General features: G+C 44.5%; 1 protein-coding gene and 1 long non-coding RNA gene across 7 annotated transcripts in view; one reads left to right on the top strand and one right to left on the bottom strand.

The window, feature by feature from the left end:
• Positions 1 to 7,685, bottom strand: part of LOC122560305 (syntaphilin-like) — an 85,220-nt gene extending 77,535 nt beyond the window's left edge. For 3 of the 6 annotated variants that reach the window (XM_043710882.2, XM_043710883.2, XM_087994712.1), the window contains exons 1-2: positions 7,134 to 7,684; positions 5,338 to 5,454 (exon numbers count right to left, since the gene is read on the bottom strand). The gene's annotated coding sequence lies outside the window, so the exon portion shown is untranslated. Of the gene's footprint in view, positions 1 to 5,337; positions 5,455 to 7,133 lie in introns of all 6 variants that reach the window. The other 3 variants (XM_043710884.2, XM_043710885.2, XM_087994711.1) reach the window with 2 other exon arrangements.
• Positions 7,175 to 26,891, top strand: part of LOC148147606 (uncharacterized) — a 138,109-nt gene continuing 118,392 nt past the window's right edge. The window contains exons 1-2 of the long non-coding RNA XR_015759515.1: positions 7,175 to 7,309; positions 10,769 to 10,919. This is a non-coding gene — a long non-coding RNA (uncharacterized LOC148147606). The remainder of the gene's footprint in view (positions 7,310 to 10,768; positions 10,920 to 26,891) is intronic.

Genomic DNA, 26,891 nt, shown 5'->3' with positions numbered 1-26,891 from the left:
CCAATAGAAGGTGGTATAAGCAAAGCACACATGAGACACAGGCTGCACAGCTTCCTTATTTTGCTGTAAATGTCTATTCCTTACTTTCAAGGCACAGTTTAGGACTGATGAATGCAGCCAATCGCACAAGGCAACTTGCACTGCCTGAGTGATGGGGAACTGGTTTCTCAATTTGCAAATCCAATTGAAACACAGCAGCACGTCCAACCAAGAAAAGTATTCAATTCTGGGACCCTCTGAGTAATAGTGAGGTGCAGGAATTACTCACAATAACTCAGTTATCAAAGTGCATAAGCTAGGATTGGTTAGTGCCATAAAATATGACAACTTTTAAACTGTAGCAGGACTTAAATACCAAAAACAAGTCAGGCTATAAGCAAAAGAGCAAGGGTGCATCTAATTAGACAAGACTTTTTCGACATGATGGGTCAAATAGCCTCCTTCTCAGTTCTATGTTTTTCATGTTGGCTTGTTCAACAGATTAATATTTATTTTGGAATTTTTAAAATGCAGTTTCTGTTCTTTGACCCCCATGCACTCTAAACCTCATACCAACCATCATACCCATTGTTGTTAAAATGTTATATCCATCAAATGCCACAACTAACATGTATATGTATTATCTCTGTCTCAGTCGTTCTCTGCGTTCAGAGTTAGAATATCAATAAAGACCTGGGTCTAAAATCTCAGCCCTGAGTGGTACTGAAGGAGCGTACACTGCTGGAGGTGTTTTCTTCTTTTGATTAGACATTAAACTGAGGTTAGTTTGCCTTGTCAAGTGGATGTAAAATATCTCTGCTACCATTTCATGGGAAAGCTTGGGAGTGGTGTCCAAGCTAACAGCTACCCGTCAATCAATATCACCATAACAGATAATCTAGTATTCCACATTGCTATTTGTGGGAACTTGCTATGCACAAATTGACTGCGGCGTTTCCCATTCTGTTACTATACATCAGAAGGACCATATCCCACCACAGCAGACAGTCGAATTTAAATTCAATAAAAATCTGGAATTAAAAGTCTACTGATGATCATGAAAGTACCGTTGATGGTTGGAAAAAAAACCTATCTAGTTCACTAATGTCCTTAAGGGAAGAAAACTGCTGTCCTTACCTGGCAAGTTTGGAACGTGATAGCAGTAAAGTCTTAGCCAAGCTCTTCCAGTCTGATGGTGGAGGGGTAAATGTTTACAGGAGAAAGTGAGGACTGCAGATGCTGGAGATCAGAGCTGAAAATGTGTTGCTGGAAAAGCGCAGCAGGTCAGGCAGCATCCAAGGAACAGGAGAATCGACGTTTCAGGCATAAGCCCTTCTTCAGGAAGAAGGGCTTATGCCCGAAACGTCGATTCTCCTGTTCCTTGGATGCTGCCTGAGCTTCTGCGCTTTTCCAGGGTAAATGTTTACAGGTCACATCAGATCCCACACATTAATGAATGGAGGCAGACTGGCGACAGGAAGTTGACTTCAGGGTTCTTTTTCAAAACCCTTCAAGACCATCTCTAATTTGTCTGAAGGATCTACAGCAGAGTTTCACTGAATACTGCTGCTATTCTTTTAAATGACTACTTACTCCCTGTTACTTTATCCACATTGGTGACAATTCCTCCAATCATTCCAAATTTGGAAATCTTCTACAAAATCACCCTTCCCTTGCCTCGCCAACTCCTTTATTGTTTTCACAAATGTGTTAAAGAACTCAAACCTTTGGCTTGTTCTAATTTGTCCTAATCCTAGTCCCATTTCTTCCTGCTCCTTTCTCTGTGAACCTGCTTTCTTCATCACCTAAACTCTCCAGTATGTTTCCTTTGCATAGGAAATGCTACAAAAAACTGTACAATTTATTGTTTTCACAACCCCAAGATATTCCAAAGTGCTTTACAGGTAATTTACTTTAATTATTCATTCACAGGATGTGGGCATTACTGGCAAGGCCAGCATTTATCTCCCATCAACAACCACAACTAACATCCTTCATGTTAGGTATAATTTAAACCAGCTTCGAGCTTCTGAGGGCATCGATCTTGAGAACACTCAAACCTCTCCATTGCAGCAAGATGGTTATCCATGGAAAAGCAAAACACTGATACTGCATTTCCAGTAAGCATTTTAGACTTATCCTGAGCCTCCAGCATGTATCATTCACTTTGTTCTTAACAGAATCCAACCAACCTCATACTGTCTACTTACTATTTATGTCTATAGAAGACTTTTGGTTTCCTTTCACGTCATTTGATTCTCACATGCGCTCATACGGGTGCAGCTTCAATAACACTCAAGAAGCTTGTCACCATCCAGGACAAAGCTTGATTGGCACCACATCCACAATATCCACTCCCTCCATCATCAACATTCAGTAGCATACTATCCGCAAGATATACCGCAGAATTCACCAAAGGTGCTTAGACAACCCATTCCAAACCCATGAACACTTCCATCCATGACAAGGGCAGCAGATACATAGGAGAATCCACCATCTACAAGTTTCCCTCCAAACCACTCACCATTCTGAATTGGAGATATATTACCATTCCTTCAGTGTCACTGGGTCAAAATCCTGGAAATTCCTACCTAAGGGCATTGTGGGTCTACATACATCACATGGGCTGCAGCAGTTCAAGAAGGCAGCTCACCCCCCACCTTCTCAAGTCCAACTAGGGATGTGCAATAAAAAGCCTTATTGAATTCTTTGAGGATGTGACAAAACAAATTGATGAAGGTACAGCAGTGGATGTGGTGTCCATAGATTTTAGCGAAGCATTTGATAAGGTTCCCCATGGTAGGCTCATTCAGAAAGTAAGGAGGCATGGGATACAGGAAATCTTTTGCCCGAAACGTCGATTTCCCTGCTCCTCGGATGCTGTCTGACCTGCTGTGCTTTTCCAGCACCACTCTAATCTTGACTCTAATCTGCAGTACCCACTTTCCTCTGGTCCCTAGAAGACAGAGGGTGGATGTAGATGGAAAGTATTCAGCCTACAGCTTGGTGAGCAGTGCTGTTACGCAGGGATCTGTTCTTGGACCTTTGCTCTCTGTAATTTTTATAAATGACTTGGATGAGGAAGTGGTAGGGTGGGTTAGTAAGTTTGCAAATGACATGAAGGTTAGTGGAGTTGTGGACAATGTGGAGGGCTGTTGTCGGTTGCAAAGGGACATTGACAGAATTCAGAGCTGGGCTGAGAAATGGCAGATGGTGTTCAACCTGGATAAGTGTAAGTGACTCATTTTGGAAGGTCAAATTTGAATGCAGATCACAGGGTTAAAGGCAGGATTCTTGGTAGTATGGAGGAACAGAGGGAGGCATATCCATAGATCCCTCAAAGCTGCCACCCAAGTTGATAGGGTTGTTAAGAAGGCGTAAGGTATGATGGCTTTCATTAGCAGGGGGATTGAGTTTAAAAGCCATGAGATTGTGTTGCAGCTCTACAAAGCCCTGGTTAGACCACACTTGGAATATTGTGTTCAGGTTCTGGTTGCCTCATTATAGGAAGGATGTGGAAGCTTTAGAGAGGGTGCAGAGGGGATTTACCAGGACACTGCCTGGACTGGAGGGCATGTCTTATGAAGAAAGGTTGAGGGAGCTAGGGCTTTTCTCATTGAAGTGAAGAAGGATAAGAGGTGATTTTTATAGAGGTATACAAGATGCTGAGAAGCATAGATAGAGTGGAAAGCCAGAGACTTTTTCCCAGGGCGGAAATAGCTATCATGAAGAGGCATAATTTTAAGGCAATTGGAAGAAGATTTAGGGGAGATGTCAGAGGTCAGTTCTATACACAGACAGTGGTGGGAGCATGGAATGCATTGCCTGCAGTGGTAGTAGAGTCAAATGCATTACAGCCATTTCAGCAACACTTGGATAGGTACATGGATGATAGTAAAATGTAGGGTATGGAGGTTAGTTTGATCTTAGAGTAGGATAAAAGGTCGGTACAACATCAAGGGCCAAAGGGCCTGTACTGTGCTGTACTGTTCTATGTCCTGCGTTAAAGCCAGCAACACTTGTCTTACAAGTGATTGTATTTTTAAAAATTTCCCTCTTTCCCCTCTTTACTTGAAGAATTCTTCTGACCTTCATTATATTTGTTTCAGCAACAACTTAGCATCCACATGTCCCCGTGTAAAAAATGCACAAGCTTGCAAATCAAACAATTTCTCTTCATTTAGACAAAACAAATTACCCTCTAGCTCTAGATTAGTATAACTGAAATTATACTTTTGTTACACTTTGTCCTTGTAGTGGCATACTTGCCTAATAGAGTCAGAGAGTCATAGGGCATATAAATACACCCTTCAGCTCAATGTGTCCATGCCAACCAAGTTTCCTAAACTTAGTTTCATTTACCTTAAATTCAGCCCATATCCCTCTCATCCTTTCTTTTTCACGTACCTGTTCAAGTGTCTCTTAGGATGTTGTCATTGTACCCAGCTCTATTACTCAACTTATCTATGCTCCTCATGATTTTATAAACCTCTGTAAGGTCACCCCTCAGTCTCCTATGCTCCAGAAAAAAATATCCCAGCCTATCTAGCCTCTCCTTATAACTCATCCCCTCCAGTGTTAATATTTGCTGCTTGTACAGTAGGAGCAGATTTTTGGTGGAATACAGACCAGTTAGTGCTGAATGGCCTGTCTACATCCTTCTATGTAATTTTGGCTTTCAGTTGTGGCACAGTTGAGCCTTAAGCAGACAATGCACTGGGGGCTCAGAAGACTGGTTTTGACAATGTAGATGCTATACTTGTCCACATAGGCAACATCAATAAGAGAATGTAATCTAAAGAAGACTCTGACCTCCGATTGAATCTTGAAGAGCTAAGACTAGAACAGTACACTAGGGGAAAAATCAATATCATATTCTGTCAGAACAGAGACAATAGTTTAGGTGCTAAAATAACGCAAAGAACTGCAGACGCTGAGAATCCAAAAATATAACCAGAAATTGCTGGAGAAACTCAGCAGGTCCGGCAGTATCTATGAAGAGAAAAACAGAGTTAATGTTTCAAATCAAGTGAGCCTTCTTCAGTAAGTCCTGTTTCTGCTCTAGGCATCCTGTTTAAAACTGGTGCAATAAGGCAACAGCTAGAGAACTCAGCAACTTACATGCAACCATTAAACCCAACAAGGAACCACTGAATCTTTTGAAGACTTAACTTAATTGTAACTTAATTGAAGCTGTACAAAAATCTGGTATTGTTATTACAACTTTTATATTCTCAGAATGTCCCTACTTCACAACCTATCAAATATATTTGAAGAATAATTTGGGAAACACAACAGCCAATTCATCCAGAGAAAAATCCTACAAATAACAATGAAATTAATGAGCAGATCACCTACTTTTTGGAATCTTGTTTGAGGATAAATATTGCTTACAACAACATAGAAATTCATGTGTTTTCTGTCAAATAGTACCCACGGATCTTTTACTGCTGAGCTCAGCAGGTCAGGCAGCATCTGTAAAGCAGAAATAGATTTAATATGTCAGTGAGAACTTTTCACCAGAATTGGAAAAGTTAGGATGTAACAGGTGCTAAACAAAATCAAAATTTGAGGTAAGATAGAAAGCTGGTGATATTAGTCTAATTTATCCTCAGATCAAAAGTCCCCTTCTACTTTTTCCATTCTCAAAACTTTTAAACCTGTTACATCTCAAACCTTGACCAGTTCAAATAAAGGGTTACTGAACTGAAACATTGACAATAGCCCAGATCTTTTGGTCTTTTTCTCTTTCCACAGATATTCCCTGACTTGCTGAGTATTCCTAATAAATATATTAAATATAATTACATTAATTGCCATGGTTACAGTTGGTGTTCCTGCCAATTTGTTTTTCTTCAGCTCAGACCTCTGGGGTCTGTGTGTGGAAGTCAATGCTGCAAATAGTGTGCCGACACAAATTGCCATGCGGCATCGACCCATGAACCAAATGTCCATACCCGCACAGATCAGAGGAAACATTAGTTACACTGCTGAACCAGCACCATAATAACTAGAAAGCCTTACACCAGCTGATGCTAACTATACTTTTCCAGATATTTCAAAGTGTACAATAAGACAGAGTTAAAAATCAGACAACACCAGGTTATAGTCCAACAGGTTATACTCCACAACCACCTGATGAAGGAGCAGCGCTCTGAAAACTTGTTCTTCCAAATAAATCTGTTGGACTATAACCAGGTGTTGGGTGATTTTTAACTTTGTCTACCCCAGTCCAACACCGACACCTCCACATCATGGCTACAATAAAACAGTTCAGCTAACTGTTTTAGCTGAAAGAACGGAAGAACTTTCATTTATGTAATGCCTTTTGCATCCTTGGAGAAATCCTGGACTCATCAGGAGAATTCACAAGACATATCAAACCTACTGCAGCTTGACAGTTAGTTGACAATCATCATCAACTGGCACATTCACCATGGCAATGCCTATATCAATTAGAATTCCCTTTCTACCAAACGTGCTCTCCTCACGTGCAGGTGAAATATTGTTTTCCCTCTTAATTCTCTTGAAGAATTGCAAGATCAAAGCTTTGACAAAATACCAGTTCTGTACTATTTATAATGCTTTTAGTGACCTCAGGAGCGTTTTTCAGCCAATAATTACTCCTGGACCGTAGCCACTATAGGTAATGAGGAGGAGTCAGTTTGAAAACAGTAAGATCCCACAACGGGCAATGTAATAATCAACCAGGTAATCAATCTTTTTCATTCCAGTGACATTGTTTAAATATTCTGGGGGCACAAGAAGTGAATAAAGGTAAAGATTTATAATTTTTAAACAAATGTTGGGCACGGAACAAGACTGACAGCGGCAGCAGTGTTGGTCGGGATTGAACTGGACAAGTTGGGAGCTGTGGGCCTTCGCTGATGAAGGATGCTGCAGAAACAGCAGCTCCTCCTCTGCTCTTGATGCAGTTACAATGCGGTATGAAGGTACCACTTTCAAGCCCTCGCTCACCCTGCTCATTAGCAACATTGCCCTCTGCTCACTAACCACTCTCTCCACATTGCAACATTGAAATGTACTGGTTATTTCTTTACCCGGTGATGTAATGTCCCGTTCCCCCCACCCCCCCAAACTTGCACAATCTGCCCTGGCCTGGCCTCTCTCTCACTCAGCGAACCGACACTTACCGAGTCGCCCAGGGCTCCGGCAGAAACCTGCCGCTCCCCAAACCCCGGCTCCGGGGCTCGAGCTTTGGGAGGGTCCGGGCGGAGAGACGGTCTCCGACCCGGAGCAGCGATCCCGAAACCTGCGTCTCCTCCGCCGCTGCTGCTGAATGATCAGAAAGCGGTGACAGCGTCGCCAGGTCAGCGTGAGGGAGAGAGGGAGGGATGGGAAATGGGGGGAGAGAGGGAGGGATGGGAAATGGGGGGAGTGAGATAGGGGCGAGGGAATGAGAGAGAAGGGGAGAGTGAGACAGGGATTGAGAGAGAAGGGGAGAGTGAGAGAGAAGGGGGAGAGTGAGACAGGGATTGAGAGAGAAGGGGAGAGTGAGACAGGGATTGAGAGAGAAGGGGGAGAGTGAGACAGGGATTGAGAGAGAAGGGGGAGAGTGAGACAGGGATTGAGAGAGAAGGGGAGAGTGAGACAGGGAGTGAGAGAGAAGGGGGAGAGTGAGACAGGGATTGAGAGAGAAGGGGGAGAGTGAGACAGGGATTGAGAGAGAAGGGGAGAGTGAGACAGGGAGTGAGAGAGAGAAGGGGGAGAGTGAGACAGGGAGTGAGAGAGAAGGGGAGAGTGAGACAGGGAGTGAGAGAGAAGGGGAGAGTGAGACAGGGAGTGAGAGAGAAGGGGGAGAGTGAGACAGGAAGTGAGAGAGAAGGGGGAGAGTGAGACAGGAAGTGAGAGAGAAGGATTGAGAGAGAAGGGGAGAGTGAGACAGGGATTGAGAGAGAAGGGGAGAGTAAGACAGGGAGTGAGAGAGAAGGGGGAGAGTGAGACAGGGAGTGAGACAGGAGAGAGGGAGGGATGGGAAATGGGGGGAGTGAGAGAGGGGTGAGGGAATGAGAGAGAAGGGGAAGAGTGAGACAGGGAGTGAGAGAGAAGGATTGAGAGAAAAGGGGGGGAGTGAGAGAGAAGGATTGAGAGAGAAGGGGAGAGTGAGACAGGAGAGAGTGAGGGAGAGGGAAGAGTGAGAGAGAGGGATTGAGAGAGAAGGGGGAGAGGCGGGGGAAGAGTGAGACGAAGAGTGAGACGGAGAGGGGCAGTGAGAGAGGGAGGAGAGTGAGAGGGGAGGAGAGAGGGAGGGGAGTGAGGGGGCAGAGGGAATGAGGGGAGAGAGGGAGGGGGAAAGGAATGAGAGAGGGTGGAGAGAGGGAGTGAGAGGGAAGGGGAGAGGGAATGAGAGGGGCAAGAAGAGTGAGAGAGAAGGGGGATGAGAGAGGGAGGAAGGGAGAGAGGGGGTGTGAGGGGGAGAGGGAGTGAGGGGAGAGAGAGGGAGGGGGCAAGGGGAAAGTGGGTGATGGAAGAGGGAGGGGAAGAGGGCAAGGGAGTGAGAGAGAGTAAGAGAGAAGGCAGGATGAGACAGAGGGGGAGGGAAAGGGGGGAGAAGGAGTCAGAGAGAAAGGGGAAGAGGGAGTGAGGGGAAATGGGAGTAAGTGAGGGAGAAGGAGATGGGGGAGGAAGAGATGGAGAGGGAGAAAAATACACTGAGGGGAGAGAAACACCACACGGAGAAAGGAAGAGAAAGAGGGGAAGAGGAAAAGGGGGGTTTGTGGGCGAGAGATAAAGGGAGGAGAGAGAGGAAAAGGGGAGCAACAGAGAAGGAGATGGGGTAGGAGAGAAGGGAAGGGGAGACAGACAGAAGGAGAGAAGGATAGTGAGGGAATGAGAGAGGGAGAGACAGACAGGTGGGGAGAGAAAGGGATAGACAGTGAGGGAGAGACAGATAGCTAGGGAGATGACAGGAAAAAACAGTAAGAGGGACAGGGAGAGGGCTATGGGGGACAACAAGGAGTTATGGAGAAGACAGGAGGGGGGAAATGAAACAGTGGGAGTAGGGAAGAAAGGGGATAGAGAGGAGAAAGGGGATAGAGAATTATGACATTGTTATGGTGTAGACAGAGGCCATTCAGCCTGTTGTGTCCACACTGGCTCTGAATCTTTTGAGATAGCTCCCACCTTTTCCCTGTAATCCTTGATATTATTCCCTCTCTCTTCTTTGAATTCTTCTTCTAACTTCTCCTGAAAGGATTTCTGGCAATCCAGTTATTACCTGTGATTTATTGACTTGTGTCCTGACCTAGTCAGGAAGGTGAATGTGTCACAGCACTTTCAGCTCAAATACACTTGTTAGCACAGTCTGTTCTCAAACCTCTTCCGTGAGAACTGAAATATTATTCTTTTACACAATCATTATACAATTATACAAGTGGGGGATGGGAAAGGGAGGGGGGAGTGAGAGAGAGGAGTAAGAGAAGGCAGGATGAGACAGAAGGGGAGGGAAAGGGAGGAGAAGGAGTCAGAAAGGGGAAGAGAAGCATTCTATATGCTGCCTTTAGAATATAAGAGCTAGGAACAGGAGTAGGCCATTCAGCCCTTCGAGCTTCCTCTAGAATTTAATACTATTATGGCTGATTTCTGCTTGGCCTCACCTCCACTTTCCTGCCTGTCCTTCATCCCATTACTAATTAAAAATCTGTCTAGCTCCAGCTTAACTGTATTCAATGTCCCAGCATCCACAACACTCTGGGCTAATGAATTCCACAGATTGACGACCCTTTCAGAGAAGTAATTTGTCCTCAAAAACTGAAGGAACTGCAGATATGCTTTCAGTTTTTCATTATATTTCTCCACATCTGTTTTAAATCTGCTATCCTTTATCCTAACACTATGACTTCTCATTCAAGAGTACCCCACATAAGGAAACATCCTCTCTCTGACTACTTTGTAAATCCTCATTAGCATCTTACATATCTCCACCAATTTACCTACCTGTGCTGCCATTTTCAGGGACAGGTGTTGATGCACTTCAAGGTCTCTCACTTCCTTTACACCTTTCAATACCCTCCCATTTACTTTGTATTTCTTTATTTTGTTTGGCCATTCTGAATACATAATCTCACACTTGACTCAGATTGAATTCCATTTATCCATTTCCACCCATTCAACTAACCATTGATATCACCCTGCAGATGATAACCATCCTCTTCAGTGTCAACTAACTAGTTGACTTGTGTTGTATAAAATTTCCTAATCATGCATCCCATACTTGGGTCTAAATGATTAGTATCAGTGGAGAGAAAGAAAGTATGAAAGAGGAGAGGAGAGGAGAGGAGGTGGGGGGGTGGGGGAATGAAGGAGAGAGGAGAAGGGGAAGGTCATACGGGGAAGGAAGAGAATGTAGATGGGGAGGAGGAGAGTAGGAAGGGGAAGAGGGTGAGAGAGGAAGAAAGAGAGAGGATGGAAGGGAGAGGAGGGCAAAAGAAAGTGGGGATGGGTGACGTTAGGAGGGGGAGAGTTGGAGAGGGGGAAAGAGATGGGGACAGGATGTATGAAGTGGAGGGTAAGAGTGGAGGGGGTGATAGAGGGGGGCAATGGGAGAGAGAGGGGGGGGGGGAAGGGAGAGAAGGGAACCACAAGAGGGAAAAAGAAGGGAGTGGTCAAGGAAGAGGACAGTTAGAAACAAGGCAATGGCAACCTCTGCCAAGAGATGCCAGATCATCATCGACATTGATATTACCATCACACGTGGGAACACTACCCACCACATGCATCTTTGGTACTCATGCGGCTCAGCCAACATTGTCTACCTTATATGTTGCAGGAAAGAATGCCCGATACATGGTACATTGGTGAGACCATGCAGACACAATGACAACAGATGGATGGACACTGTGCAACAATCGCTAAGCAGGAGTGTTCCATCCCAGTCAGGGAACACCAGCAGTCAATGACATTCAGCCTCCAATCTTCGGGTAAGTGTCCTCTAAAGCGGCCTTCAAGAATCACCAAACAGAAACTGATAGCCAAGTCCTGTACCCACGAAGATAGTTCCAATTGTGATCTTGGATTCATGTTGCACTACATGTAACTCCACCACATTGTTCTATATCTGTAAAATCCTTCTTACCGTCCTGTTTTGACACCATCAGCTTGATTTCTTGTGATTATCTCTCTACTTTAGTTAGGGGCTTGTATAGTTTAAGAACACTTGTTAATTTTGTTAGACCCTCGTCATGTGACTCTGATATCCACTTGTGTTATTCCAGCCAATTGGTCTGTCTCCAGCAACATCTTTCTCTTGATTATTTGTTATTATCTCTCAGCCTTAATTAATCGGGATGTGGAGGTGCTGATGTTGGGCTGAGGTGGACAAAGTAAAAAATCTCACAACACCAGGTTATAGTCCAACTGGTTTACTTAGAAGTACAAGCTTTTGGAGCGCTGCTCCTTCGTCGGGTAGCTAGCTACTCCACTAGCTACCCGACAAAGGAGCAGTGCTCAGTGAGCTTGTACTTCCAACTCAACCTGTTGGACTATAACCTGGTGTCATGTGACTTTTAACTTAATCGGTTCATAAGTCATTCCTTTACTGGCTATTTAACTGTCTACTGTACACTTTACTCACACCATTTGTATTAATCTCTTGACACTCTTGATTATCTATGAAGACTTGATATTCTGTCACTCGACACTCTACTCACACCATTTGTATTTATCTGTTGACACTCTTATTAACCTGGAATTATCTTGCCATTATCTCTCTTCCTACATACTCTGTGCCCGTGTGTTCTCTCCACTTCACCTTACAAAGGAGCAGTACCCTGAAAGCTTGTGATTTTAAATAAACTTGTTGGACCATAATCTTGTGTCATGTGACTTCTGACTTTGTGGAGACTTGAGCAGCGCAGCATGAGTGATTGGCCGGAGCGAGCAGAGTCTGACGTATAGCTGGGTTTTAAATGTGACACCCAACAGTGTGAATGGTGTAAGGTGCCGGAAGCAGTGCCCTCTTCCTGTCTGGCTGCTCGAGAAAAGTGCCAAAGAAACTGGTTGCATAATTAATAAGGTGAAGAGTGGAAGTTTGTGCAAGAGAAATCACAGAGTCACAGCATACCGTGCTCTACAGTTCAACACTTTAACTTAAAACAGGATAATTCTGCCTCAATGTTTATTGAGAGTGAGGTCAAAGGATCGGAGAACGTGTCTCATGAACAAGATAATTTCTTGATCCTTTCCCTGTTAACTGCAGAAGTTTCATCCATCCTGGCCATATACCAGAGCCTCTCAAACCTCTCTGCCTTTTCTCTTCCCCATCACCTTTAAAAACTTACTCAAAAACCACCTCTTTGACCGAGTATCCCTCTATCATTCTTTGACGATATATTAGCGGGCTTCTTTTCACTTTAAAAACTGTGCTTGAATGCAAATATTTGTTGCACAGTGGTCCAGTATGATATTAATGGTTCAAAGCAGCCCAGTCTTTGAATGAAGCTATGTGTATGTAATTTTCTTTTGTTTATGCCAGCACAATCTGTGATTGATTCATCTGCCCGCCTATTTAAATAGGGGTTTGCATGGTTGGTAAGATTTGTGCCATGAACAGTAATGATGTTCTATACAGATGTTAAGAGTCTTGTAATTCTTCCTGTTTTGTTTCTTCATTAAGAAAAAGTGTGATGGATTTCTTTTGGCGCCATGGTTTCACAAGGGGGTTCCCCATGGAAATTCCCATTGCTGGGGTTAATAAAAAATGAATTACACTGAAGTTTTATTCAATAGGCATTCTCACTCAAACCTTCTTATCTGAGATTGAGTAGGCGACAGAATGGAAGATTTGATAACTAAGAATATTTGTGGAGGGAACGGGGAAATGTAAATAGGACTTTAAATGCTGTGAACAGAAAGGAGAAGAAAGTTGGAATGTTGACAGGAAGAGAAAGATTGTATTAAAAATTGAAATGAGTGTTTTGTTCATAGATTTTTGTAACTGTTCTTCATCAAAGTTTTTTGTGTCAATAATTAGTCTTTTTGTTTACATATCCAATTTTTTTTGAAGTGGGTATTAGTTTGTATTAGTGTGCATAATTATTAGGTTTTTTTTAATGTATCGTGCCTTGTACAAAATAATTTCCTGCACTCACAAGATTACATAAATGCATCTAGCCCAGTTACAACAGATTCTATAGTCTTTTCCTACTGGACACATGGGCATTTATGGATAGTACGGCAAGCACTGTTCAACAATGTAAGGGGAGAGATAATTGTAGGATTAAAAGATGATGGTTAATTCTATCACATTGAGGAAGTAATGTCAGCTTCTGTCTGAACTGCTTAACTGGGCACCTCGGAGTCCCACAGTGGGCACTTCTCAACCTCACTTACACAGAATTTCCAGGATCTCGTTCCCTACTGCCCACATCGTTGGTATTATGAAGAATTCAACCACAATAGCCCTCTGCAAGAAAAACTCCTTCTCATCTCTATCTTAAATGAGTGACTCCTTACTGAGATTATGTCCTGTGGTCTGAGGTTTTTCCACAAGTGGAAATAACCTCTCCTCATCTACCCTGTTGAATCCCCTAAAATAATCTTATATGTTTCAATAAGGTCACCTCTCAATATTCTGAGCTCCAAAAGGTACAGGCCCAACCTATTCAACCTCTCCTCACAAATAAAATCCCTCCATATGGAGGATCAACCAAGTGAACCTTCTCTGGACAGCCTCTTATGCCAGTATATCTTTTAATAAGCAAGAGGACCTAATCTGCTCACAATATTCGAGCTCTGGTCTGATTTGTTGAATAGATTTAACAAGACCTCCTTATCTTTATTATGAATCTCACCATTATTGTAAATCTTTAAATTAAGTCACCAAAAGAGACAATTACTTCTCTTTGGTACCGCTTTCCAGAATAAAAGACTTTCACCAGGCTTCTTCAATAAACTCAAAATAAAGTATCTGAGCTGTGATCCAGAATTAGAATTAAAACCCCTTTTCAATCCAAAACAAACATACTCACGCATGCACAAGACATCAACAGTTCTGCAGAGATGCTATTTACAAAATAAACTACAGCAAAAATACTCATTCACCAATGGTTCATATATCAAAGATTAGAGATTGGTGACTCTTCACAGTCCAACAAGCTTCTTGCTGATGACATCAAAATGCTGACAGCCATGTACCGATGGAAGATCACCTCAAAAATCTTCAGTCTGATTGGAAGTAAAGCTGGTTCCAAGTCTCTAGAAAGTAGCTACAGCTTCTCAGGGTTTGCAAGGTAGTGAAAGTACTGAATAAAAAAACCAAAAGAACTGCAGATGCTGGAAATCAGAAACAAAAACATAAATTGTGAGAAAAAACTCAGCAGGTCTGGCAGCATCTGTGGACAGAAATCAGAGTTAAAGTTTCGTGTCCAGTGACCCTTCCTCAGGAATGATGCAAGCTAGGAAAAAGTTGATTTTATGCAGAAGATAGGGTAGGGTGAGGGAACAAGGAGTAAATTATAGGTGGTATTAGAGCCCCAAGAGAGAGAAGAACAGATGGACAGACAAGGGAGTGCCTAACAGTCAGCCTAGGAGAATGAATAGCTGTTAATGGGGACTATTAGTGGCTAACAATGAGTTGTATGTAATAGCAGACCATGTAATAATATGGGGAGAAAGTGAGGTCTGCAGATGCTGGAGATCAGAGCTGAAAATGTGTTGCTGGAAAAGCGCAGCAGGTCAGGCAGCATCCAAGGAACAGGAGAATCGACGTTTCGGGCATAAGCCCTTCTTCAGGAGGGCATAAGCCCTTCTTCCTGAAGAAGGGCTTATGCCCGAAACGTCGATTCTCCTGTTCCCTGGATGCTGCCTGACCTGCTGCGCTTTTCCAGCATGTAATAATATGGCCTGGTGTGTGGGAGTTGGGGGAATGTGCTCATAAATGTTCTGCAAAGCAGTCGCCCAGTCTATACTTTGTTTCCTCAATGTAGAGGAGGTCACATTGTGATCAGCAAATACAGTAGACTAGGATGAATGAGGTGCAGGTAAAGTGCTGCTTCACCTTGAAAATGTGTTTGGACCTTTGGATACTGAGGAGGAAGTAAACAGCAGGTGTTACACATTCTGCAGTGCAGGAGCAGGTGTCATGGAGTTTTAGGGTGGGTCTGGGAGTGGAGGTGGAGTGGACGAGGGGTCTTGAAGGGAATGGTCACTGCGGAAGGATGACAAGGGAGGGGAGGAGAGGGATGTACGTGTCTGGTGGTGGAATCCCATCGGAGGTGCTGGAAATGGCAGCTAATGATTCTCTAGATATGGATGCTGGCAAGATGGTAGGTGAGGATAAGGGGGACCCTATCATTGTTATGGGAAGGAAGAGAAGGGGTGAGGGTGGAAGTGCAGGAGATGGGTCAGGCTGGCTGAAGGCGCTGTCAACTACGTTGCCAGGGAATCCTCAGTTAAGGAAGAATGTGGAAATTTCAGAGGCCCCCTAGTTGGCCTGATCAGAACAGGTGTGACGGAGCCAGAGGAACTGGAATAGTGGAATACATTCTTTACAGGAAGCACTGTGTAAGAATGTATTGTCTAGGTAAATGTGAGAGTCGGTTGGTTTGTGGTGGATTTTGGTGGCCAGCCTATCCCCTGAAATAGAAACAGAGATGTCAAGGAAGGGGAGAGAGGAGTGAGAGATGGACGTAGTGAAGGTGAGGGTGTGGTGGAAATTGGAAGCAACACTGATAAACTTTTGCAATTCCAATGAGAAAGGGAAGCAGCACTAATGATATTATCGTTATACAGGGGAAAAAGTTGTGAGTGGGGGCCAGAAGAGAACTGTAACAAGGAATGTTCCATGTACCCCACAAAGAAACAGGCATACCTGGGGCCCATGCAGGTACCCTTGGTTATCCCTTTGACCTAAAGAAAGTGAATGTTTTGAGCTGCTAACTTTATCCGGCTCCCAAATTTCATTCAGAAGAGAGACAGGGACAGACATTCTACAGTCGTTTGATCATTACTGCTACTTCTCCTACTGTGTTTGAAACTCCAAGAGTTTGAAGCTGATGTCAAACTCTGCAAGGGTTGTTGGACAATTATCAATAGACAATAGGTGCAGGAGTAGGCCATTCTGCCCTTTGAGCCAGCACCACCATTCATTATGATCATGGTTGATCATCCTCAATCAGTATCCTGTTCCTGCCTTATCCCCATAACCCTTGATTCCACTGTCCTCAAGAGCTCTACCCAACTCTTTCTTGAAAGTATCCAGAGACTTGGCCTCCACAGCCTTCTGGGGCAGAGCATTCCATACACCCACCACTCTCTGGGTGAAGAAGTTTCTCCTCAACTCTGTTCTAAGTGGCCTACTCCTTACTTTTAAACTGTCCTCTGGTTCGGGACTCACCCATCAGCGGAAACATGCTTCCTGCCTCCAGAGTGCCCAATCCTTTAATAATCTTATACGTCTCAAGCAGATCTGCTCTCAGCCTTCTAAACTCAAGCGTACAGAAGCCCAGTCGCTCCAATCTTTCAGCGTAAGATAGTCCTGCCATTCTGGGAATTGACCTCTTGAACCTATGCTGCACTCCCTCAATAGCCAGAATGGCTTTCCTCAAATTTGGAGACCAAAACTATGCACAATATTCCAGGTGCGGTCTCACTAGGGCCCTGTTCAGCTGCAGAAGGACCTCTTTGCTTCTATACTCAATTCTTCTTGTTATGAAGGCCAGCATGCTAATAGCTTTCTTCAATGCCTGCTGTACCTGCATGCTTGCTTTCATTGACTGATGTACAAGAACACCTAGATCTCTTTGTACTGCCCTTTTACCTAACTTGTCTCCATTTAGGTAATAATCTGCCTTCCTGCTCTTGCCACCAAATGGATAACCACACATTTATCCACATTTAACTGCATCTGTCATGCATCCGTCCACTCACCTAGCCTGTCCAGGTCACCCTGTATTCTCCTAACATCCTCCTTACATTTCACCCTGCCACCCCACTTTGTGTCATCAGCAAATTTGCTAATATTACTTTTAATACCTTCATCTATATCATTAATGTACATTGTAAAAAGTTGCGGTCCCAGCACTGATCCCTGTGGCACACCACTGGTCACCGCCTGCCATTCCGAAAGGGAGCCGTTTATCACTACACCTTGTTTCCTGTCAGCCAACCAATTTTCAATCCATGTCAGTATTTTGCCCCTAACACCATGTGCCCTAATTTTGCTCACTAACCTCCTATGTGGGACTTTATCAAAGGCTTTCTGAAAGTCCAGGTATACTACATCCACTGGATTTCCCTTGTCCATCTTCAGAGTTACATCTTCAAAACATTCCAGAAGATTAGTCAAGCCTGATTTCCCCTTCATAAATCCATGCTGACTCTGACCTAACCTGTTACTGCTATCCAGATGTGTCGTAATTTCATCCTTTATAATTGACTCCAGCATTTTTCCCAACACTGAGGTCAGACTAACTGGTCTATAATTCTCTGTTTTCTCTCTCCCTCCTTTCTTACAAAGTGGGACAACATTAGCCACCCTCCAATCCACAGGAACTGAGCCTGAATCTATAGAATATTGGAAAATGATTACCAATGCATCCACGATTTCTAGAGCCATCTTCTTCAGTACCCTGGGATGCAGACCATCAGGTCCTGGGGACTTATCAGCCTTCAGACCTAACAGTCTCTCCAACACCAGTTCCTGCCTAATATAAATTCCCTTCAGTTCAGCATAGAGACACGTGTTCCAGAAAGTAAGGCACTCAACTCTTATTTATTCCAGCAAGTGTCCAAACAGTTGAATAGCTTCTGGTTCTCCACGTAGTCCATAAATAAACATACACATGTATTCCCAATATGCCTCCACCCTGGAAAAATGAAACATTTCCCAGTGCCTTTCATTATGAGGTAGGAATCTCTCCCTCCTTCTGGAACTTTCACTGGACTGTAAAAGGTGCAGAGTTGTTGTCCACAAATGGTAAAGTCTCTGACTCATTGGTTAAAAGCCACAGCTTACGGTAACAGGTGAGGTAAAATAAACTGGCTTCCTTCAGGATTTAGGTATTTTCACTCTGGGCAGACAAAAACAAAAACTTCCTTTCTGGAGGTCTGAAGGCTTCTGAGCAACAAACTGTTCAGCTCTCTGGGAACCAATCACATAGTTGTTGGCAGGCAAAAGGTCTTTGTCATCACTCCACAGGCTCATCAGCTACCTGGTGCCTGCCGAATCACATTATAAATACACTATCTAACTCCAGTTCACCTGCAACTAAACCTCCTCCACAGACTGAACAAATTACAATGTAAACAGCACTCACAAAAAGTGCTGGTAACTTGCTTTTAAAAAGTGCAACAACCGTTTCCACAATCCTTGGTTTTAAACCAGTCCATTTCCCATTTCAGGTAAAAACAATGACTGCAGATGCTGGAAACCAGATTCTGGATTAGTGGTGCTGGAAGAGCACAGCAGTTCAGACAGCATCCAAGGAGCTTCGAAATCGACGTTTCGGGCAAAAGCCCTTCATCAGGAATAAAGGCAGTGAGCCTGGAGCGTGGAGAGATAAGCTAGAGGAGGGGGTGGGGTGGGGGGGGGAGAAAGTAGCATAGAGTACAATGGGTGAGTGGGGGAGGAGATGAAGGTGATAGGTCAGGGAGGAGATGGTGTAGTGGATAGGTGGAAAAGGAGATAGGCAGGTAGGACAAGTCTGGACAAGTCATGGGGACAGTGCTGAGCTGGAAGTTTAGAACTAGGGTGAGGTGGGGGAAGGGGAAATGAGGAAACTGTTGAAGTCCACATTGATGCCCTGGGGTTGAAGTGTTCCGAGGCGGAAGATGAGGCTTTCTTCCTCCAGGCTTCTGGTGGTGAGGGAGCGGCGGTGAAGGAGGCCCAGGACCTCCATGTCCTCAGCAGAATGGGAGGGGGAGTTGAAATGTTGGGCCACAGGGCGGTGTGGTTGATTGATGCGGGTGTCCCGGAGATGTTCCCTACAGCGCTCTGTAGGAGGCGCCCAGTCTCCCCAATGTAGAGGAGACCGCATCGGGAGCAACGGATACAATAAATGATATTAGTGGATGTGCAGGTAAAACTTTGATGGATGTGGAAGGCTTCTTGAGGGCCGTAGAGGTGAGGGAGGAGGTGTGGGCACAGGTTTTATAGTTCCTGCGGTGGCAGGGGAAAGTGCCATCAAGCCAGCGGATAAAGGGGGCGCAGTGGTAGTCTGGCGCACTGACCTCTACACCGCTGAAGCCAAACACCAACTTGAGGACACCTCTTCCTACTGCCCCCTTGACCATGACCCCACCCCCCCATCACCAAACCATCATCTCCCAGACCATACAGAACCTCATCACCTCAGGAGATCTCCCACCCACAGCTTCCAACCTCATAGTCCGGGAACCCTGCACTGCCTGGTTCTACCTCCTTCCCAAGATCCACAAGCCTGACCACCCTGGCCGACCCATTGTCTCAGCATGCTCCTGCCCCACTGAACTCATCTCTACCTACCTCGACACTGTCCTATCCCCCCTAGTCCAGGAACTCCCCACATACGTTCGAGACACCACCCACGCCCTCCACCTCCTCCAAGACTTCCATTTCCCCGGCCCCCAACGCCTCATCTTCACTATGGATATCCAATCCCTCTACACCTCCATGCGCCATGACCAGGGCCTCCAAGCCCTCCGTTTTTTCCTCTCCAGAAGTCCCCAACAGCACCCTTCCACCGACACTCTAATTCGTTTGGCCGAACTGGTCCTCACCCTTAACAATTTCTCCTTTGAATCCTCCCACTTCCTCCAGACCAAAGGGGTAGCCATGGGCACACGAATGGGCCCCAGCTATGCCTGTCTTTTTGTTGGCTACGTAGAGCAGTCGATCTTCCGTAATTACACTCCCCACCTCTTCCTCCGCTACATTGATGACTGCATTGGCGCCACCTCGTGCTCCCATGAGGAGGTTGAGCAATTCATCAACTTCACCAACACATTCCACTCTGACCTTAAATTTACCTGGACCATCTCTGACACCTCCCTCCCCTTCCTGGACCTCTCCATCTCCATTAATGATGGCCGACTTGACACTGACATTTTTTACAAACCCACCGACTCCCACAGCTACCTGGATTACACATCTTCCCACCCTACCTCTTGCAAAAATGCCATCCCGTATTCCCAATTCCTCTGTCTTCGCCGCATCTGCTCCCAGGAGGACCAGTTCCACCACAGAACACACCAGATAGCCTCCTTCTTTAGAGACCGCAATTTCCCTTCCCACGTGGTTAAAGATGCTCTCCAACGCATCTCGTCTACATCCTGCACCTCCGCCCTCAGACCCCACCTCTCCAACCGTAACAAGGACAGAATGCCCCTGGTGCTCACCTTCCACCCTACCAACCTTTGCATAAACCAAATCATCTGCCGACATTTCTGCCACCTCCAAACAGACCCTACCACCATTGATATATTTCCCTCCCCACCCCTTTCCACCTTCTGCAAAGACCGTTCCCTCTGTGACTACCTGGTCAGGTCCACACCCCCCTACAACCCACCCTCCCATCCTGGCACTTTCCCCTTCCACCGCAGGAACTGTAAAACCTGCGCCCACACCACCTCCCTCACCTCTATCCAAGGCCCTAAAGGAGCCTTCCACATCCATCAAAGTTTTACTTCCACATCCATCAAAGTTTTACTTGCACATCCACTAATATCATTTATTGTATCCGTTGCTCCCGATGCGGTCTCCTCTACATTGGGGAGACTGGGCGCTTCCTAGCAGAGCGCTGTAGGGAACATCTCCGGGACACCCGCACCAATCAACCACACCGCCCCCTGGCCCAACATTTCAACTCCCCCTCCCACTCTGCCGAGGACATGGAGGTTCTGGGCCTCCTTCACCGCCGCTCCCTCACTACCAGAAGCCTGGAGGAAGAAAGCCTCATCTTCCGCCTTGGAACACTTCAACCCCAGGGCATCAATGTGGACTTCAACAGTTTCCTCATTTCCCCTTCCCCCACCTCACCCTAGTTCTAAACTTCCAGCTCAGCACTGTCCCCATGACTTGTCCGGACTTGTCCTACCTGCCTATTTCCTTTTCCACCTATCCACTCCATCATCTCCTCCCTGACCTATCACCTTCATCCCCTCCCCCACTCACCCATTGTACTCTATGCTACTTTCTCCCCCCCCCCCCACCCCACCCCCTCCTCTAGCTTATCTCTCCACGCTCCAGGCTCACTGCCTTTATTCCTGATGAAGGGCTTTTGCCCGAAACGTCGATTTCGAAGCTCCTTGGATGCTGCCTGAACTGCTGTGCTCTTCCAGCACCACTAATCCAGAATTATTTCCCATTTCAGCCCACAATCAAAAATACAGAAAAATAAAATAATGCAGCCTTTACTGTATGGATGACTTTGCAGAATCAATACTGCTGGGCTTACCATTGTACTTTATGGTGCCTCAGTCATTACCAGGTGATCCATCTGGTTTCATTCCATGCTTTAGCAGTTTGATGTGACTGGTTTTCTAGACCATTTATAGTCAATCACATTGCTGTGAGTCTGGAGCCACACATTGGCCTGACCAATTAAAAGTGCAAGTTTCCTTCCCTAAATGACATTAGTGGATCAAATGAGTTTTTATGATAATCTACAAGGTTTCATGGTCATCATTAGACTTTAAAATCCAGATTTTTAAAACGTCCACCACGGCAGGATTCGAACCTTGGTCTCAGAGCAATCTTTGGAAAACTGGTCCAAACAATATGCCTGGACCAGCATCCTCCTCAATAATACAAGTAGGAACATTAGTCATGACTTGGTTCATGAGTCTTTGGAAAGTAATTGGAGCATTTTTAAACTTGAATAGCACGAGATTGAGATTGATATAATCCATCAGGTGTAAAAAATACAGGTGTCTCTTTAGATCTCAATGGCAATGGTACTTATCAATAGCCTTTCAATAAATCAATTTTAATACAGAATAAAGCACCATCAACCCTATTAATACAATCTTCTTCTTAGAAATTAGTGTAAATCTTGTTTTTGTTATTTATTTACTTTCCTGCATCCTGTACAGAATCTTGTTGACCCATCAGGTTTTGCAACTAAAAGAGAACTCCAATTGCTAAAATATATTGAATCTGTTTTCACCTGAGCCTGTTTCTCAGAACTTAAACAATAAAAATGTTGTTTTGTTGGTGCAGATTTCTCTACAGCTATATCATGTCTGGCTACAGTTGTACATCTTGGCTTATCTCTACAGATTTCCTTAAATTCCACAAGTAACCTCACTACATCCAACTATTGTCATTCCTCTCAGTTTACCGGTACATTGTTTAATTGTCTCAGTATTTCAATATTGGCTAATCAGATGGTCATAGTTCAAGTTTTGAATGGTTTACATCCCTTTCCATCTCACTCTCACTGTTACTGCCATCCTCAATGTTTTTTGATTAGATTAGATTAGCTACAGTGTGGAAACAGACCCTTCGGCCCAACCAGTCCACACCGACCCTCTGAAGAGTAACCCACCCAGACCATTTCCTTCTGACTAATGCACCTAACACTATGGGCAATTTAGCATGGCCAATTCACCTGACCTGCACATCTTTGGACTGTGGGAGGAAACCGGAGCACCCAGAGGAAACCCATGCAGACACAGGGAGAATGTGCATACTCCACACAGACAGTCGCCCGAGGCTGGAACCAAACCTGGGTCCCTGGTTCTGAGAGGCAGAAGTGCTAACCACTGAGACACCGTGCTTACTCCTTCTCATTTTCCTCTCCAAGATGGTATTGTTTCAACATAAGTCACAACTGATTCTTCTTCCTGTGATCTGGAAGGTCTATCAGAAAATTATCTTCGCTAACCTTCTTAATTGCTTTTTGTGGACCACTGAATCTTGCGTATAGTGACTCCCCTATAAGTGTTACAATACTAACACTTCATTTCCAATGTGAAATATTCAGGTTTCAGCACATTGCCTGTTTCGTTCTTAAATGCTCCTGTGTTACTTTGCAGGCTCCCAGAATTCCAGATTACAGACACAAATTCCATAGACAACAGCTCTGTAAGCCAATGCATTATTTATTCTTGTAGCAATCATTTGAATTACACAACTGTGCTTTTATTTCTTTCCTATTTACGTCTCTCAAAGGGTCATGAATCTGTGAAATTCACTACCCCAGAGTGCAGTGGATAGAGTCACAGACTCATAGAGATGTACAGCATGGAAACAGACCCTTCGGTCCAACCTGTCCATGCTGACCAGATATCCCAACCCAATCTAGTCCCACCGGCCAGCTCCCAGCCCATATCCCTCCAAACTCTTCCTATTCATATACCCATCCAAATGCCTCTTAAATGTTGCAATTGTACCAGCCTCCATCACTTCCTCTGGCAGCTTATTCCATACATGTACCACCCTCTGTGTGAAAAAGTTGCCCCGTAGGTCTCTATTATATGGGCGGCACGGTGGCACAGTGGTTAGCACTGCTGCCTCACAGCGCCAGAGACCCGGGTTTAATTCCCGCCTCAGGCGACTGACTGTGTGGAGTTTGCACATTCTCCCCGTGCCTGCGTGGGTTTCCTCCGGGTGCTCCGGTTTCCTCCCACAGTCCAAAGATGTGCAGGCCAGGTGAATTGGCCATGCTAAATTGTCCGTAGTGTTAGGTAAGGGGTAAATATAGGGGTATGGGTGGTTTGCGCTTCGGCGGGTCGGTGTGGACTTGTTGGGCCGAAGGGCCTGTTTCCACACTGTAAAGTAATCTAATCTAATCTAATTTAATCTAATCTAATCTATATCTTTCCCCTCTCACCCTAAACCTATGCCCTCTAGTTCTGGACTTTCCCGACCCCAGGGAAAAGACTTTGCCTATTTACCCTATCCATGCCCCTCATAATTTTGTAAACCTCCGACGTTCCAAAGAAAACAGCCACAGCCTGTTCAGCCTCTCCCTGTAGCTCAAATCCTCCAACCCCGGCAACATCCTTGTAAATCTTTTCTGAACTCTTTCAAGTTTCACAACATCTTTCCGATAGGAAGAAGACCAGAATTGCACCCAATATTCCAACAGTGGCCTAACCAATGTCCTGTACAGCTGCAACATGACCTCCCAACTCCTGTACTCAATACTCTGACCAATAAAGGAAAGCATACCAGATGTGTTCTTCACTATCCTATCTACCTGCGACTCCACTTTCACGGAGCTATGATGTTGGGAGATTGAGTAAATTGAAGGAGAAGACAGACAGATTATTGACAGCAGGCAAGGAAGTAAGGTTGAGGCTGAGATAAAATTAGCCATGATTATATTCACATGGCAGGGCAGATTCAAGAGGCTGAATTGTTTACTCCTGCTCCTAGTTGTTATGTGCTTACATTCTTATGTTCTATTACTGAACATAAATTGGTTGTCAAGAAAGTGAGGACTGTAGATGCTGGAGATCAGAGTCCAAGAGTGTGGTGCTGGAAAAGCACAACTGATCAGGCAGCATCTGAGGAGAAGGAGAGTCAATGCTTTGTGCGTAAGCTATTCATCAGGAATGGGGGGGTGGCCCAACGGGGCTGAGAAATAAATGGGAGGGGCATGGGGCTGGGGGGGTGGGGTAGGTAGTTGGGAATGCAATAGATAGATGAAGGTAGGGGTGAAGGTGATAATTTGGAGAGGAAGGTGGAGTGGATAGGTGGGAAGGAAGATGGATGGGTATGACAGTTCAAGAGGGCAGTGCCGAGTTGGAATGGTTGTGGTTGTGGTAAAGCTCTGCATGCTGAGTTTGTCTCATGATACATCTCATTGACACCAAAGAAGAGACTGGTATCCTGACTGAAGAACTGATAAACAGATTATGGCCAAAACTCTGCAAAGTAAAAAACGTGTTAGATAACTGTCTTTTTTTCCTATGACCATAAAGATAAGGGAGATGGAGATAAAACCCCAGACAACTGCCTGTTTCTTCAATCACAACTTTGAATAGTGGCCAGGCAGAATACATCTGGGGATGTCTTCGAACAGGACAGTGATTATAATTGAAAACAATGAAATGAGAAAGAAACAGGGATTTCCTTGTATGACACAATCATACCAAGCAAAGGGTAGAAGAACTTGCAACAAGTACCAGTAGTGCTTCGACATACGAACGATCCCGTTCACGAACAAATCAGTTTACGAACAGGATTGTACGTAAAATGTTACTTCAACGTACATACGAAATTCAAGGTACGAACGAAGGTATGAACGCAAAAAGCCCGTGTGCAACCACAGGGTTTCATTGTTCTGCTTTGCTACGCGCTTGTTGAACACAAAAGCTCTCGGGCCCTGCGTGATCTCATTCAGTTCGTCTTTGGCGTGTGCACTGTGAACAGCATTCGTTGCTACGTCCAAGCATTCTTACGCTATCCGAACAATGGGAAAAATTGATTCAGTTCGCAAACTTTTTGGTTCGCGAACCGGGTCCCGGAACGGAATAAGTTTGTAAATCGAGGTGCTACTGTATCGTTTTTGATACTGTTGGGGGGGTTGACTTACCAGGGGTAAGCAATGGGGCACAGGTCTCTGGCAGATAGGATCAAGGAAAACCCTAAAGCTTTCTATGGGTATATCAGGAATCAAAGAATGACTAGAGTAAGATTAGGGCCAATCAAGGACAGTATTGGGAGGTTGTGCATGGAGTCTGAGGAGATAGGGGAAGCACTAAATGAATAGTTTTCGTCAGTATTCACACTGGTAAAAGGCACATTGTCGAGGAGAATACTGAGAAACAAGGTACTAGACTAAATGGGATTGAGGTTCACAAGGAGGACGTGTTAGAAATTCCGGAAAGTGTGAAAATAGATAAATCCCCTTGGCCGGATGGGATTTATCCTAGGATTCTCTGGGATACCAGGGAAGAGATTGTTGAGCCTTTGGCTTTGATCTTTATGTCGCCATTGTCTACAGGAATAGTGCCAGAAGACTGGAAAATAGCAAATGTTGTTCTTGTGTTCAAGAAGTGGAGTAGAGACAACCCTGGTAATTATAGACCAGTGAGCTTGGTCTTTGTGGGTAAAATGCTGAAAAGGTTATAAGAGATAAGATTTATAATCATCTCAAAAGGATGATTATAAATAGTCAGCACAGTTTTGTCAATGGTAGTAGCAAGCCCAAGACAGAGATGTTAGCCAGGAAACAGGGTGATGTGTTGAAATGGCAATCATTTTTGCAGAGGGAATGTAAGTGATCTGCAAAGTGGTTACCCAGTTTACGCTTCATCTTCCCAATGTAGGGGAGAGCACCTTTTAAGCAATTTCGAGTGAGTGTTAACTTTAAATAAGTGAGTAAAAGAAAATAACTTCATTTACTTTCAAATCCTCAGGACATCCCTAAGCAAATCACAGGCAATTAATGCTTTGTTACAAATACATTCAGAGCAGATTTTAAAATTCTTGGATTCATTTTATTTCCCAATCCAGAAACCAGGTATATGGACAGTAATATGTACGCAGACTACTCACTTATACAGACCCAATCTTTTGCACATTAACATGCAGGGTTTTACAAGCAGATGCTGTGTCACCCTCTTCATAAACATATATACATTGGGACCCTATTGCAATCCAATTCTAATTGGAATCTAATTGGGAAAGCTGCTGTGGTTTTCCTGTTAAGCAGAAACTAATCTTAAGACAGAAGCTCTTCTGAACTTATCTCTGTGGAGGACGAGTGCTCATCAGCACCCCATTAGTGATCTCCCCTGTCGCAGATTCCAAAGATAGCCTCCCAAAACTCTCCTCTGCTACTAACCAGTTAAATCTAGTAAGTGACTGAAACATGTATTCACACATGGAAGGTGAGTATTTCTCCGTAGGAAACCCATGTTGCACTCTCTTCACTTCCACTCTGAGCTGGGTGAGGACAGATGTGGAATTTAAATAAAGCTGAAGAATTACTCTTTAAATTAGCAACAACTAACATATGCTT

The sequence above is a fragment of the Chiloscyllium plagiosum genome, unplaced genomic scaffold, assembly GCF_037043375.1.
Source record: "Chiloscyllium plagiosum isolate Xiang-an unplaced genomic scaffold, Cpla_swu_hap1 HiC_scaffold_15, whole genome shotgun sequence".
Taxonomy (NCBI): Eukaryota; Metazoa; Chordata; class Chondrichthyes; order Orectolobiformes; family Hemiscylliidae; genus Chiloscyllium; species Chiloscyllium plagiosum.
The sequence above is the reverse complement of the archived record's forward strand: the minus strand, read 5'-3'. Positions and strand labels throughout refer to the sequence as shown.